A 6625-nucleotide genomic window follows, 5' to 3' on the forward strand; every position below is an offset into this window, starting at 1 on the left:
CCGCCCCCTCTCCCCTGGACAAAACCCTGCAGCAGGCTGTCTGGGGTCTCTTTCTTTACCTGGGTGGCTGCACCACCTGACGTCCTGTCTCAACCTAATAAACGGATACCTACACCCACGTGGAGGAAGAGCGCTCCTTGTCTTTTGTCCTTCGTCTATGCTGGTTCCGTGCTGGGCTTGGATTCGTGCTGGCCGGATTGGATTCATATAAGCCCAGAAACCCACGGAACGCAGCAGGGATACTTGACCCGGGACCTGGGTGTGGATCAGATATTTTTGAGGGAACCAGGGCCCCTTTCCCTCTGGGAGTGGCTTTTCATGAGTGTCAGAGAGAGATTTGTCCACCGGGAGAGAATGCAGGAATACCATCATAGAATGCACTGGAAGACCCTTGAGGAAGGGATCCAAAAGCTGAGAGAAATTAGAGGTATTAGAAGTGCTCTTTGGGAGGGATGGACAGCATGATAATGAACCCAGCAAGACCAGGTGCACAGGGCAAATGTGGAACCTGGAAAATCTAGGGCCATCTCAATACACCACCTTCACTGCAAAGATTAATGCCAAGGGCAACCAAGAGACAGTGGGTTCTATTGCCAACAGGCTCAGGTATTATGAGAGCATGGTCAGTGGCCCGATGCACACTCATGTTAAAGACCTTAAAGAGGAGATTAAAGAGGAAATGAGGGAGATGAGGGAGGAGGTGAGGAAGAACAGTGTGGCACCAGTGCGAGTCACAGGCCCCAACATCAGATCCCGATGTCCCCCAGCTAGAGAGGGTACACCCCATGATCTGAGCTGTGGTTCTTTCTGTGTGACCATGGGGAAGACATGAGGCAGTGGGATGGGAAACCCACTTCTGTCCTGGAAGCACAGATGTGTCAACTCCAGGAGGGAAGCACTAACCAAAGGGGTTCTGCTAAAGTGAAAGTAGCCTCAGCCTCCTGTGATCAAGCTGCCAGGTATTACAGAAGGGAGGATGATATATCAGATCCCCTTGAAGGAACCTCTAGCATTTATGCCTAGGGAGGGAATGATAACCAGGGCTAGAGGGGCCCTGCCTCTAGCCATGAAGAGGCATGGGAGAATTGGGTCTTTTGGATGGTGTGGATCCAATGGCCTGGCACATCAGAGCCACAAGAATACAAAGCATTGGTTGATACTTGTGCACAGTGTACCCTAATGCCATCAGGACATGAGGGGGCAGAACCTGTTTCTATTTCTGGGGTGATGGGGTTTGCAGCAATTGACTCTGTGGAAGCCAAGGTGAGCCCGACTGGAAAAGAGTGGCAGAAACATCCGACTGTGACTGGCCCAGAGGGCCCGTGTATTCTGGGCATAGACTTCCTCCGGAACGGCTATTACAAAGTCCCAAAGGGACTCAGGAGGGCTTTTGGAATGATGCCTTAGGATTTTAGCTTTTATGTTTTTCAAATCTTGTACTGCTTTAATGTATAACTCTAAAACTCCATATAGTGTGTTAGCTACTGTCTTGACATTTTGGTCAGACAAAAAAATTCCTCTAGGCCTGAAGCTCAAGGACACCTTACTCTCTCAGGCCCTGAAAGTATAAACAACAGTGAGTTGCGGGGGGCAAACTGGGGGTATATGACTTCACTACCTGAAGCTGCAATTGGCGGATTAACCCCGACATGTAAATGGACCAAATTTATATCTGACTAAAAAACTCGTGACCATTGTCCATCTTGGATGTAGCCTCTCGGAGGCTTTTGACTGCCCAAGATGTACCTATTGAAGGCCTTTGTCTTGGTTTGGAAAGACAGGTGTCTGCTAAGAAAGGCAGGAACCTTCCTTGAAATGGAAAATGTAAACCCCCTCCTCCAAATTATTATAATTTTGAAATTAAAAGGCTCTCAGGCAAAGATATGGGAATAGGAATAACAGTTCTTTACTAGGAAAATTAAAAAATACAAATGCAAAAAATTAAAAAGTACAAAAAAGATAACAAACCACTGACAAACTCAGAATACAACCTAACACCCTATGGGTCAGGGTGTTGGTAGCAGTCCAATTAAATGGTAGTTGCAGTCCTCCTGGAGTGGCAGATGTAGTTTTGTTGAAGCAGTGATCCTGTGGAAGGGTGTAGCCTTCCTCTGAGGGTCCAGTGGTGCTTTAGATGGACCTAATCTTCCTCTGGGAATCCAGTGGAGAAGACAGCTGCTCCTCTGGGAATCCAGTGGGAAAAGGCTGGCTGTGGTGTTCCAAATCTCAGATTATATCCAGGTAGGAATGCTTGGCTCCTCCCTCTGGGCAGAGCTTTTCACAATGTGATGATGTAATTTTATCAGTCATGCAGTGACACTCAATGGCCCATTAACAGAAGATATCTCTCTGGAGGGAGGATTGGTTGTGGAAGAGAAAAAGAAAACTGCCCAATTAACAGAAGATAACTGCCCCACCTCTAACACATGGGAATAGAATACGCACCCCCATTTCTAACCTAAGACAGCCTTTAATAAATACTCGCTTTCACTCTCTTAATCTTGTCTAGCCTCTGTTCTAGGTAGCCACTCCAAGGCATCAGAATAACTGCTGTGGAGGAAGAGGGCATTAGGCAATTGAACACCTTGCCTGGACTATCAGAGAATCCTTCTGTAGTTGGGCTTCTGAAGGTGGAAGAGCAACATGTCCCAGTTACCACCTCGACAGTGCACCACTGGCAGTACCAGATGAACTAAGATGCTGTGATCCCCATCCACAAGATGATCTGTGAGCTGGAGAACCAAGAGGTGGTCAGCAAAACCCACTTACCTTTCAACAGCCCCATTTTGGCCTGTGTGCAAGTCTGACGCAGAATGGAGATTGACTGTGGACTATCGTGGCTTGAATGAAGTGACTCCACCATTGAGCGCTGCTGTGCCAGACGTGCTGGAGCTCCAGCACAAGCTGGAGTCCAAGGCAGCAAAGTGGTATGCTACTATTGACATTGCTAATGTGTTTTTTTTCTATTCCTCTGGCAGCAGAGTGCAGGCCTCTGCTTTCACCTGGAGGGACATGCAGTACACCTGGAAGCAACTGCCCCAGGAGTGGAAACACAGTCCCACCATCTGCCATGAACTGATCCAGGCTGCACTGGAAAAGGGTGGGGCTCCAAAACATCTCCAGTACATTGATAACATTGTTGTGTGGGGGAACACAGCAGCAGAAGTATTTGAGAAAGGAGAGAAAATTATCCAGATTCTCCTGGAAGCTGGCTTCACCATCAAAAAGAGCAAAGTCAAGGGACTTGCCTGAGAGATCCAGTTCTTAGGGGTAAAGTGGCAAGACAGACTGTGTCAGATTCCCACCGAGGTCAGCAATAAGATCACCGTGATGTCTTCACTGACCAGCAAGAAGGAAACGCAAGCTTTCCTAGGTGCCATAGGTTTTTGGAGAATGCACATTCCCGAGTACAGCCAGATTGTGCGCCCTCTCCACCTGGTTACCCACAAGAAGAACTATTTGCACTGGGGCCCTAAACAGCAACAAACTTTTGCCCAGATCAAGCAGGGGACCGCTCTTGCGGTAACCCTTGGCCCAGTCAGGATGGGACCAGAAGTGAAGAATGTGCTTTACTCTGCAGCCGGGAACAATGGCTTGTCCTAGAGCCTTTGGCAGAAGGTGCCTGGGGAGACTCAAGGCCGCCCACTGGGATTCTAAAACCGAAGTTACAGAGGGCCTGAAGCCAAGTGCACCCCAGCAGAGAAGGAAATCTCGGCCACCTGTGAAGGAGTTCAAGCCACCTTGGAGGTGATTGGCACAGAAGCATAACTCCTCCTGGCACCCTGACTACCGGTGCTGGGGTGGATGTTTAAAGGCAAGGTTCCCTCTACCCACTACACCATGGACGCCACATGGAGGAAATGGATTGCCCTCATCACACAGCGCACCCATATTGGAAAGCTGGGATTTTGGAAATAATTGCAAACTGTCCAGAAGGTGAAAACTTTGGTCTCACTGACAAAGAGGAGCAGGAACAAGTGACATGGGCTGAGGAAGCTCCACTGTACAACCAACTGCCAGCAGAAGAAACATGCTACGCTCTTTCCAGCCAAGATAATTCATCACATGACAAACTATTCCGGTCCGATTCTAGCTATATGTGGTAGGGAGATAAGGTTTTGCTGTATCAGGGGGTGAAATGTCTCGCCACACTCACTCCCCCTTGCCCTTCCCCTGCGGGTGACTGGAGAGGACAATTGGAGTCACAAAAGGTAAAGAACAATTTGCTGGAAATAGTAATGAGATAAGAAAATGAACAGTAGCAGCAACAATATTAATAACAAAAGTGCACAAAAGAGAGAGTGATTCACATGCAAAACACTCACTGAGCCCAACCCGACCACAGCCATGCCACCCTGACCTCTTCCTCCAACTTGAAACCAGCATTACCCAACTGCTCCCTCTGGCTTGGGACTGGCACCACCCAACTAATCCCTCCAGCTCAGGACCAGTGCCAAGCTTACTCAACTGGAAGAAACCCCTTCTCCCTAGAAGAGAGACCCTTTGCCTCTGTCCCCAGAAATGACCTGAGGTGGTATAGAATAACCTTCAAGTCCTAGCCATGTCCCCTCCCAACTACTGCAGAAATTAACCCTGTCCTGGTCGAAACCAGGACATTATCCACCCCTTATTCTATACCATTTATGCATGCCCAGATCCTACACCTTCCAACTTCATACATATACATATATAAATATACACAAATATATCATTGCCATAGTCAATGGTTGTCCCTCCAAGATGTCTGTTGAGTTCATTTAGTCTATGACTCTGGGTTCTGTCTGTCCTAGATATCTTCCAGGGCAGGAGGGCTGTTGTGCTGTTGTCTGGTTGCTGCATCAGGAGCTCATGACTGGTGTATCTAGAGCAGTCCATCTTCATTGTCCATGGTAGTTATGGCACACAGTGCTAGTGTCATTCAATATTATACAGTTCAAAACCCCCATGTACCATAGAAGGGGATAAAGTCCCTGTGGTGCATATTAGGAATGTGTTAGGGAAGACAGTTTGGATTAGTCCTGACTCAAGCAAAAGCAAACCCATCCATGGGATTGTTTTTGCTCAAGGACCCAGGTACACTTGGTGGGTAATGCAGAGGGATGGGGAAACATTATGTGTACCTCAAGGGGATTTGATTTTTCGGGTGAGAACAGTCTGTCATTTTGAATTGTATATTTGTTGCTGAATGACACTGACACTGTATGTTAGAACTCCTATGGCCAATGAAGATGGACTGCTCCAGATACACCAGTCATGAGGTCCTGATGCAGCTTGCAACCACCTGACAGCACACCAGCCCTCCTGCCATGGAAGATATCTAGGACAGATAGAACTCACAGTCACGGACTAAATGAACTCAACAGACATCTTGGAGGGACGGCCATTGACTATGGCAATGATACTTGTGCTTGTGTATAGTTATATATGTGTGTAGGTATATAGCTGGAAGGTGTAGGATCTGGGTGTGAGTAGATGGTGTAGAACAAGGGGTGGATAATGTCCTGGTTTCGACCAGGACAGGGTCAATTTTTTGGCAATAGCCAGGAGGGGGCGTGGCAAGGATCCTGAAGGTTATTCTATACCACCTCAGGTCATTTCTCAGGGCAGGGGTGTCACGATCCATCCTAGTGAACGGATGACGTGATGGTTCGTAGGGGTGATCTCAGGGTGCAAAGAACCAACAAAGGTACAGGGGATTTGCAGTAACAATCAACAAGTGCAATTTTATTGAAATAACCACAACAGAAATGCGTTGGTGAGGGGAACCGGAGAAGAAAAAGGAGAAAATAAGGAAAAGAGGGAGGAAGAGGAGGGGTGAGTTATAGCTACCAAATGTGGAGCTGCGTAGCTACCAAACGTGGTGCTGCGTTATCCTTCGGGATCCTGCCGACGGAGTTCACCAGGCCACATCCGGGGAGATCTCAGAGGCACAGTTCATCTGGACCTCAGTTATACTGTTTTTCGTTGGGGGAAATGAATTTCACAACCGAAACAAAGGTCTTCAGGGGGGAAAGAATGGATTTGGTCAGGGGTACACAAAGTCGAGCTAGGCAGCAGGCAAGAGCCATTGTTGTCATGGCCCAGTGCTTGCACCTGTACTTGCTTTGGGCAGCTTTCCTCCCCCCACTGCACACCTTCCCCGAGTTGGGGGGTTTCAGTCCCAGTCTCTGGAAGAAGGTGAGAGGGGGGGGCTTCTCACACGGGATTTCATGTCTCGGTCCCTTGATGAAGAGGCCTACATCTCTACTTGTCTGTCACGATGGTTCAGGATGGACAAGAGGGGTCTTCTCTTGGAGGAGGGACCACCCCAAAGCTCAAACCAGCCAGGCCAGGAGGTGGGGAGAATTCCAGGACCATTGTTCAAAAAAGGGCAGGGTGCCCCTTCGAGTTCAGTGTGGCATATAATAAACAGCACCTGTGGAAACAGTGAGCTAGAAATCAGGCACATGATTTTCCCCCCCTCACTGGTTCAGCAAACAGCAGTTTTTTGTTTTTCGGTGGTCTCTCTCCATGACAATCGTGAGGCAAAAATGAAGGATATTTCGGACAGACTCTCACAAGGGGCAAAAGGACTGTCCCTCTTTTTCTGGGGAGAGGGGGTCCCTAGGGATCAAGTAAACATGAT

Source organism: Geospiza fortis, unplaced genomic scaffold, assembly GCF_000277835.1.
Source record: "Geospiza fortis unplaced genomic scaffold, GeoFor_1.0 scaffold853, whole genome shotgun sequence".
Classification (NCBI taxonomy): Eukaryota; Metazoa; Chordata; class Aves; order Passeriformes; family Thraupidae; genus Geospiza; species Geospiza fortis.